This window comes from Plecotus auritus (assembly GCF_963455305.1).
Source record: "Plecotus auritus genome assembly, chromosome: 12".
Taxonomy (NCBI): domain Eukaryota; kingdom Metazoa; phylum Chordata; class Mammalia; order Chiroptera; family Vespertilionidae; genus Plecotus; species Plecotus auritus.
This window is the reverse complement of record NC_137778.1, coordinates 22,457,931-22,467,890: the sequence shown is the minus strand read 5'-3', so window position 1 is coordinate 22,467,890 and position 9,960 is coordinate 22,457,931. Positions and strand designations below refer to the sequence as shown.

Sequence of the window (9,960 nt, the reverse complement as noted above, 5' to 3'; positions counted from 1 at the left end):
TGCAACGCATCCATCTGAGGCCCAGGGGATGCCAAATTTCTGTCATTTGCTCATTAAGCCAAGGGCAGGAGCCTGCACAACGCTTACAAAGGCTGCTTCTCACACTTTCCGAATCTTAATGTGAGAGTACTGACCACCATAATTTAGGGCCCTAAGGCGGTGGGGTGGCTCTTCGCTTTCGGAGCCCCCTCACCAGTCGGCAGCGAATTCTAAAAACACTGCTGGCGCGAGCAGGATATTTGATCTGGGGGCCAAGGGTTTTCCAGACTTTGTTCTCTGGCCTTGAAGGTGAGGTGTCGGCGCTGAAGCCGACAGACAGCACAGTGGATTTCTCCGTGGAGGGCCGGTGCGGGGAGGGGTGCCCCACCTGCCTGCCCTCCGCGCCCCCAAGTTTGGCGGGTAGCGGCCCCTCCCTCCCGCGAGCGCGCCGAGGCCACCGGCGCCGGGCGGCAGTTGGGTTCAGCGGGCAGAAGAGCGGCCGGCGGGGGCGCGCGCGGGGAGACCCCACCGGCCGCGGCGCACGGGGCCAGCGCGAGCGCGCTCGGTTGGTGTGCGAGCGCGACTCCGCCCCGCCCGCTCGGCGCGCGTCCCCGCCAGGTCGGCTCTCCTCCCCCAGCCCCGGGCGGACGGGGTGGATCCAGCTCACTCCCCTCCCCCGAGTGCCGCGGCGGCGGTGGCGGCGGCGGTGGCGGGCGCTAAATGAGAGACGCCGAGTGGTCGGGTTGCCGAGCGCTAGCCTAGGCGGCGGTGGCGGCGGAGCGTGAGGCCAGCGGGTCTTTCCATCCTCCGAGGTGACGGCCACGGCTGCACAGGTCGGTGCTCTGGCCGCGGGCCGGTTGCGGAGCCCCGGCAGGCGGTGCGGGGGAGGGAAAGTGGTTGCGCGGTGCCCCCCGGGCGGAGCGGAGCCGCGGCGGCGGCGGCGTGGGGAATGGCGGCGGCTGCGGCGTGAGCTCCCGGCCGCCGGCCCGGGCTGCTCGGCCTCAGCGCGGGGAAGGGGCGGCGGAGCTGGGGTTAAGGGAGGAGGGCGCCGGGGGCCCGGGGCGCACCTCCCTCGGCGGCTCGCTCTTGGAGTCGGGAGGCGGCCTTGGGGTCCCCCTGCCCGGTCTCTGTCTCGGAGCCGGGGGCGAGTCGACCCCCCCGAGCCCGTCTCGCCTGGTTTCCCTCCCCGGGTGGCTGAAGCCCCTGCCTCCGCCCGCGCTGCCCAGCGGCGCCGCAGCCTCCCTCCAGGTGAGCGGCGCGGGGACCGCCGAGCGAGCCACACCCCCTCCCCTGCCCTGGCCGCTGTGCCCCCGAAGCCCGGCCGCCGAGCCGGCCGCCTGCGAAGCGCACACTGGCCGTCAGGGTGACCTGTTGCGGAGCGGGCCGCAGCCCCGGTCGCCCGGCAGCCTCGGACCCGGAGCGGCCGGTGCTGCGCTGGCCTCTGGCCCGGCGCGCGGCGCGGTGCGGGGCCGGGGGCGCTGCCAGCGGTCGGGTGGCTGCACTGCTCAGAGCGGACGGATTGAAAGGAGATTCCGGACCGCTCGGATCAAACACTTGCAAAGCCGGGCTATCTGTCTGCAAATATCCGGAATTCCATTGCAGTATCGGATTAGCAAGGGTCATAAACACCGTGCTGGGGAGGTGACTTGGGAGCAACCCGAGCCCCGAGTGAGGAGCTCCTCTCTGGAAAAGAGCCGTAAACCTGTGCGGGGCTGAACTATCCCCCCTAGCAGCCCCCCTCAACTCTTTTCCTGTCGCTGTGTGTTGTGCAGACGCAGGCGAGTTTCAGTGTACGTGGGCGTGTTTGGGAAGAAGCTGCGAGCTGATAGGAGGCACCTTGTACAAATGTTAATTTGTTTGAACTGGGAGGGGTGAGGGAGGAGGAAGAGGGGGTACTGATGTTAGCTGTGGAGGAGGGGCAATGGAAACACTAAATTTCTGTTTAAGAAAGCGCTAAAAAGAAATACCTAATACCCAGTGTTTCAGACCATGAAGTAGGAAACCCAGCCAGCAGTTAATTGAGCTTTATCTTTCATATGCCCTGGGTTTTTCAAATGCATCGCGGCAGTTGCTATAGAGAGTCCTTGTTTTCCTACCAGTGTTTATGAGTTGACTTTGGTGTTCTTTTGTGTTCACCCTCAGATTGACTCTTGTTCAAGTCTTTTTGAAGATGACCATCAGAATTTGAGAAACTTCTTAATCCGTGCACACGTAGTATTGCAGTCACAGATCATACCTTGCTGTTCATAAAAGCCTGTTCAACCCAGATAATTATGCTTATACAAGTGCTGTAGAATCATATATACAATGTTATTATAATGTTATTGCTGACTTTTACTGTAGACTTTAGAGTTACGAAGGAACTTATCCAAAACTATTATTTTAATAAAAATAACCTCAAACTCACTCTTTGTAAGCATAAAGTTTAACATTTAGCTTCAAAGATTTGGAAAATAACTTGTCTTATTAGCTTATAGATAAAATATAAGGAGAGTAAATGGTTTTTTGAATAAATAATTTCATTGTAATTTAAGCAGTTTATTTTCTCCTTAAAAATTCAATATAATAATTTTGAAATGGCAAGAGCTTCCTTTTTTCCATTTTATTCCAATTTTCTTTCAATTAGGAATTTGACTTTTAATAATAATACATTGGTGAGACTCTGGAAATATTGTTCACCTTGCCTAAATAATTCAATATTGCAACAGAACTTTAAAGATAGTGCTTGCATTATCAGGATTGCAACATGCTTGAATATCAGAAAGAACACACCAAAATTTTTTAAGAGAAAATACAACTAAAAAACTGGATTTGTGAATCTTTCATGTACTTCTGTTACACATATGAGTAGTGTATTTGTGTGTGTTTAAATATCTAGTACATGTCGTCTTATACTTGAGAGAGTAGTTGTAGTGAATGATGGCTATATAGGTGAAATTGCTCTGTTGCAACTTCAAACATTGAAGCTTTTGTCCAGAGGCCCAGTTGTTCATTAGTTTGTTCATTGTTCGTTCGTTCGTTCATTCATTCTACACATATTTATTGAATACCTGCTTGGCGCCTAAATGTTGGGGATACAAAGAAAAACGCGGGTTTGTGTCCTGATGGAGCTTAAAGGGTAAGTGGGCAAATAGTCTACTACTTCATTGTCAAATAACACTGTTTAATGTTAGGTTAAGAAGTAAGAACTCTGAGTTTGTTTTTTTTGATTAAGGATATTATTTGTGTTTTTTCTTTCTAAGAATAGTGGGAATTAATACTGAGTGAACAAAAGCAGTAAGACAGTTGTTTTAAAAATAATGCTAATGTTTATATACATTGGGTGTCTGGTTCCCAACTATACCAAAAGTAAATATCCTACCTGATATTAGATGACATAGAGTTTAAATGTGGTTAAACAGCTTCATTCTTTTGGCTTATTTAAATGAAATGTTTGCTAAAAATATTCCCTCTTGGTGCTTGTTTATAGGAGAGTCTAATTCTTTTTCAAGTCTAAATTTAAAAAAAATCATCATCTGGCTGTGTGTGTGTGAATGGACCAATGTCCTACTTTTCTTCCATAGAATCTATAACCATTAATAGTTGAAATCAGAAAAGTTTGAAAGTGATTGGTTCCTTTTTTGATTAAAATCTGACAAATATTGGTGTCATTCTTTACAGATTACAAAGTTTTTCTGCATATTGATACTTTGATACTTTTCATTGACAGGACCCTATATAGGCATTATCATCTCCATTTTAGATGAGGATATGGGTTTGGAGATGGTAAGCATACAGGTAAAGCAGAGAATCCCAACCCCCATGGCTATAATGTGATGCTCCACCCTGGAGTGTAGGGAGCTGTGGAAAGAGCATCCACATCTCGTGCTACTACAGTTCAGCATAGAGTATAGCTCCTGGGCTGCTCGTCCAGAAACCTCTAAACTTTTAAACTTTAAACTCAGCTAGTTATTGAAATTTAGTTAACTGAATTTTTCTTTTTGTGAGTTAAACCTTCAAACCTATTTAAATCTAAAAATATTGCTTATTTTGCTATATAAAAGAGATAGTTTGATTTTATTTCTCATGATATAAGTGTTTGTAGAATAAGCTGTGTTAAAATCAATTCTGTTTTTTGAATATGTGGTTTTTCTTGTGTAATGGAAGAAAATATGGAATAAAATTGTTGCTTCAATCTGAACACATTTTTTAAGTTACTCAGTTTTCAATGAAAAGATAATTCCAATAGCTTGAAACTCTACATCAGCCTGAGTAAGGGTCCTGGGAGAGTAAAGTGAATGTATTGCATTACCCCACAAATTGTTTCTTTAAATGTGTGTTATTCCCATTGGTTTAGGGTTCCTCTTTTGTGAGAGAATAAAGATTATATGTGATAATTTTGGTAACTTGAAATTAATCTGGAATCTTTCTTGATTAATGTCTTCAGCTTTTGATTTTGGAAAACTTAGGAATAAAACACTGGAATTTGAAATGTGTAACATCCACCTAATCTATGGGAAGAAACGAGTTTGCGTATAAATGTACCCGGTCACATTAATAAGTAATGGCTTAGGCTGAGGGTGCCTGGAAATTTGTACATTTCACTGCGGAGAACCCTCGGTACTGGCTCTTCAGTGAGCCATTGCTTTGGAATATGAGAGGCTTAAAATGAATATCCTACCTTGAACTTAATTTGTACACTTTAGAGAAACCAAGATGGTGGCATAGGTAAACACCTAAACTGCTGCCTCGCACAATTTCAAAACTACAACTAAAAGACAAAACGGACATCATCCAGAACCACAGGAAGGCTGGCTGAGTGGAAATTCTACAATTAGAAGGAAAGAGAAAAGCACACTGAGACTCAGAGGAGCTGCAGGAGGCAGAGGAACTGAGGCGCACGGCGCACTGAGAGGGCTGGCAACTTAGTATGTGACTGGCTTTCTCAAGTGGGAGGGAGATGGAAGCTCCCGACTGCTCTGAACTCCGGTTCCGGGAGAGACTGGGGACCCAGACTCATTCGGGGAGAAACTGGACTGTCTGGCAGCGGGCGAGGCTCGAGATCGGCTTTCTCTCAGAGGTGCTTGCAGCGATTGCCGTGGGATGCTGAGAACCAGGGGCCTCTTGGGGCAGGACTGACAGGAAGCCATCGCTGTTTGCTCCGCCCTGAGATCCCGCCCCACGAAGCCATTGCTGATTGCTTCGCCCTGAGACTCCACCCCATCCAAGCTGAGCGCAGAGGCTTTTGCAAGTCTTGGCCCCTAAGGGTGTCTCCAGCACAGAAGTTCTCCCAGCGTAGACACAGCTGATCCTCACAGCCAATTGGCCTGGAGGTCATTTCCTCCCAGTGATACCAACAACAATGAAGACTTAAGTACAACAAGACTGTGCACATAGCCCACAAAGGAGTGCACCAAGAGTGTCCACCTCAGGTAACTGGGGAGGCTGAGCCACTGGGCCCTATAGGACACCTGGCAGACACAGCCACTCTATCAACTCAGGGATGCAGCCAATATATGGAGACAAAGAAACAGGTCACAAATGACAGAAATGGAGGAAAGCAAACTACTGGATATAGAGTTCAAAACCATGGTTATAAGGTTTTTCAAGAATTTTCTAGAAAAGGCCGATAAATTTAGCGAGACCCTCAAGGATATGAAAAAGGACCAAGTAGAAATTAAGCATACACTGACTGAAATAAAAAATATTATACAGAGATCCAACAGCAGACTAGAGGATCACAAGAATCAAGTCAAAGATTTGAAATACAAAGAAGCAAAAAACAACCAACCAGAAAAGAAAAAAGAATCCAAAAATATGAAGATAGTGTAAGGAGTCTCTGGGACAACTTCAAACGTACCAACATCAGAATTATGGGGGTGCCAGAGGAAAAGAGCAAGATACTGAAAACCTATTTGAAGAAATAATGACAGAAAACTTCCCCCACCTGGTGAAAGAAATAGACTTACGAGTCCAGGAAGCGCAGAGAACCCCAAACAAAAGGAATCCAAAGAGGACCACACCAAGACACATCATAGTTAAAATGCCAAGAGCAAAGACAAATAATATTAAAAGCAGCAAGAAAAAAACAGTTACCTACAAGGGAGCACCCATACGACTGTCAGCTGACTTCTCAACAGAAATTATGCAGGCCAGACGGGAGTGGCAAGAAATATTCAAAGTGATGAATAGCAAGAACCTACAACCAAGATTACTCTACCCAGCAAAGCTATCATTCAGAATTGAAGGGCAGATAAAGAGCTTCACAGACAAGAAAAAGCTAAAGTTCATCACCACCAAACCAGTATTATATGAAATGCTGAAAGGTATTCTTTAAGAAGAGGAAGAAGAAGAAAAAGGTCAAGGTAAAAATTATGAAGAACAAATACATATATCAACAAGTGAACCTAAAAATCAAGTGAATTAAAAACCTGAGGAACAGAATAATCTGGTGAATATAATAGAATCAGGGACATAGAAAGGGAGTGGACTGACAATTCTCGGGGGGAAAGAGGTGTGGGGGTGTGAGGGAAGAGACTGGACAAAATTCATACACCTATGGATGAGGACAATGGGGGGCGGGTAAGGGCAAAGGGTGGGGTGGGAACTGGGTGAAGGGGAGCTATGGGGGGGGGAAAGGAACAATTGTAATAATCTGAACAATAAAGATTTATTTAAAAAAATAATTCGTACACTTCTGTTATTTTACTTACATGACCTTTTCTCAAAACAGATTTTCCTTTTTAGGTTGACTTTTCCTTTTGGCTGTGTCTTGGAGAGCCCTTTTCTATTCATTGATTCATTGATTCATTTTATGTGTTTTTTTCCCCCAAGATTTTTAATTGATGTTTAGAGAAAGGAAGGGAGAAGGGGAGAGAGAGAGAAACATTGATTGGCTGTTTCCTATATACCCTCCTACCCGGGAAAGCCCGCAATTGGAGTGCTCTGACCAGGAATCAAACCGGCAACCTTTGCTGCACAGACAACACCCAATCTACAGCCACACTGGCCAGGCTTCAAGTACCCTTTTCTGAAAACCGTACCTAAATAACACTCCTGTCACACTTTACCCTTATCTTTATTTTTCTTCACAACATTAATTTATCTGACATTATAGCATACATTAATTTGTTTATATTATTATCTGCTTTCCTCTGGATGTAAGCTTCATGAAGGCAAGGGCTTGTGTTGTATTCACTGTTGTATTCCTAGCACCTAGAAAAGTGCCTGGCACCATAGTCAATACCCAGATAATATGTGTGGGGTGACTGAATTAATTGGTATTAAAGGTTACAAAAACCATTAATTTTGTTTGTTTTAACTTTTTCTAGAAACTGTCCCATTGTATTCAAACACATCAAGTAATTGATAGTTCAAAAAATTTTTTTAATTGGGAAAGCCTAGGGGCTCTTACCCTTCTGCTCAGATTTGCACTGAGGCTCATTCCTGCAACACATTAGTGATTTGTCCTTCACTGAGATTCTGACCATTCTCCCTGCCTTTTCCCTGTGTTGAGCCTGTGGTCTGGACCCCGGCCTTCCTCTTTCTCAATTTACACCTTTGTTTTGGTGAAATGCATCCCTCGGTAACTTTCAAGAAAGAATGCATGAGAAGGTAAAACTTTTGAAATGTTTGTATTGCTTAAAATATCTTTCTTCTATCATGGCACTTGATTAGTTGGCTGGTCTGGGTATAGAATTCCAAGGTGAAATATTTTCCCCTCAAAATTTAAGGGATCCCATTATAATTATCTAGCTTCAGGTGGTTGTTGAAAAGTCTTATGCCCCCAATCTTCATACTGCCCTGTTAAGATCTTTTCTTTGTCTTCAGTGTATCTGATATGTCTCTGAAGTGGTACATGTCTAGAGTGGATCTACTCATTCCTTGTGCATGGCACTTAGTGGGCCCTTTCAATGAGCAGTGCCCCTTATAGATGAGAGGAGAGATGATCTAGCGTGAGGGTCAGCACATTTTTTCTTTAGGATATAGGCTCTATGGGCAATACACTACCTACAGTTCAGCTTTGCTTTTGTAGCAGGAAAGCAGCCTTCGACAGCGTGGGCTGTGGTTTGCTGAGCCCTGATCTATGCACAGGTGGAGGATAGAGGTAGGGAGAGAAGACAAAATATGTTGACAGATGATAGTGGTTTGAGGAAGTTCCCCTCTGAGGTTTTCTGTTTACCTTAGTGAATGGGAAGCAAGGTCATTAGCTGAGAGTGGGGAATAAAGGGAGTGTGTATTTGAGGTTTGAGAAGAGGGATAAATACATGACATAATCACCTACCCTAGAGTGGAAAAGGGAATAAAATAGAAAATATAGTGTGATTGCCAGGCAACATTAAGGGCTCACTTGAGATAGATGGTTTAAATTTCATGTTTCTTACTTTAATAGGAATACTGCTAAAATCTCATCATTAAGAATATCTCACCATAGGTTATTTCTTTAAATTAGGTAGGGTTATTTTATTAATCTTAGAAATATTTTCATAAGTAATATATATACATGTATGTGTATTTTAACATATACACATTTAGTCTATATAACTGCTTATTTATACAGGAATGTCAAAAGAAAGTACTATAATTTTTTCTCAAATGTAAATTTTGATTTGGAAATCATTCATTTATTTATTCATTAAAAACCACACACACCACATCATACAGCACTTTTCTATGTGCTAGGAATAGTTTTTGGTACTGGGAATACAACAATAAACAAAATGACAAAAATACTTGCCTTTATGTACATTTACATTTTAACATAGTAAATTATATACACACATATACATTAGTAAGAAAGGAACATTGCGGAGAAAAGAGGGAACATAATGTTATTACATTTATTTTTTCAGCTTTATCTACATTAATTTTAAAATGTAAGATATTTGAAGTGTACAGTGAGGTTATTTGAGATATGTATACACATATTTACCCTTTGTGTGTGTGGGATAACATTTAAGTACTACTTTCTTAGTAAATTTCAGTTATATAATAATGTGTTATCCACGGTAATTACCATGTTATACATGAGATCCTCAGACCTTACTCATCTCATAATTGAAAATTTGTACCTTTTTACAAATCTCTCCCCATTTTCCTCAATTTATTATACATTTTTGATAGATAACTAAAAGATTAAGAAATACTTTCTAGTCTTAGTCTTAGATTTTTTAAAAATATCATGAATAAATGTTGAATTTTATTAAGTGCTTTTTCTGTATTGGCAGAGTTGATCATAGGTATTTCCTCCATTAATCTGTTAAGATGTATTACATTCTTAGAGTATCTCCTGTTTGTATTATTGGGTCCTACTTAGCTGTATTGCATTTGTTTTTTCCTTCTACACTGCTGAACTTGTTTACCATTGTTTTACAGTTTTTTAAAATCCACAATTATCAGTAGATAAATCTATCAAAGGTTTATATGTATGTATTGTAGCTTCGGAATTCTGCTGGCTATATAAAATGAGTTAGTTGTGAAGCTCCCGCCCCCCCCCCCCTTTTTTTTTTCTGTTTTCTGAAATAGATAACACAGGAATTATATGCTTCTGCAGGGAAGTATGGATATAACAAGGAAGGTGAAAATTAAAGTTTCTAAAAGAAAACAGAAAAATACCCGCATGATCCTATGGTAGGCAAAGGTGTTTGTTTTCAACAGTACACAAAAAGTCTTAACCAGAAAAGAGAAGATTGATAAATTGTTCTTCATTATGTTCATCAAAGGATACTCTTTAAGATAGTGAAAAGGCAGTAACACAATAGAAAAAATGCCTGTAACACTTAAATCTTACAGAGGACTTGTAGCCATACCCGATAAAAATACGAATGTGTCCCTGGCCAGATCCATCAGTTGGTTGGAGCCTCATCCCGTGCACCAAAGAGTTGCGGGTTCTATACCTAGGTGTCAGGGTCCATTCCCCTCGGGGCCAGGGTGGATAAGGGAGGCAATTGATCAATGTTGCTCTCTCACTTCCATCTTCCCCTTCCCCTCCCTCTCTCTCCT

The 9,960-nt window shown here is 43.3% G+C and overlaps 1 protein-coding gene across 2 annotated transcripts in view; it reads left to right on the top strand.

Annotated features, from left to right (window-relative positions):
* Positions 1–657: 657 nt before the first annotated feature.
* RALGPS2 (Ral GEF with PH domain and SH3 binding motif 2) overlaps positions 658–9,960 on the top strand; it is a 127,969-nt gene continuing 118,666 nt past the window's right edge. For both annotated transcript variants that reach the window (XM_080648351.1, XM_080648350.1), the window contains exon 1: positions 658–812. The gene's annotated coding sequence lies outside the window, so the exon portion shown is untranslated. The remainder of the gene's footprint in view (positions 813–9,960) is intronic.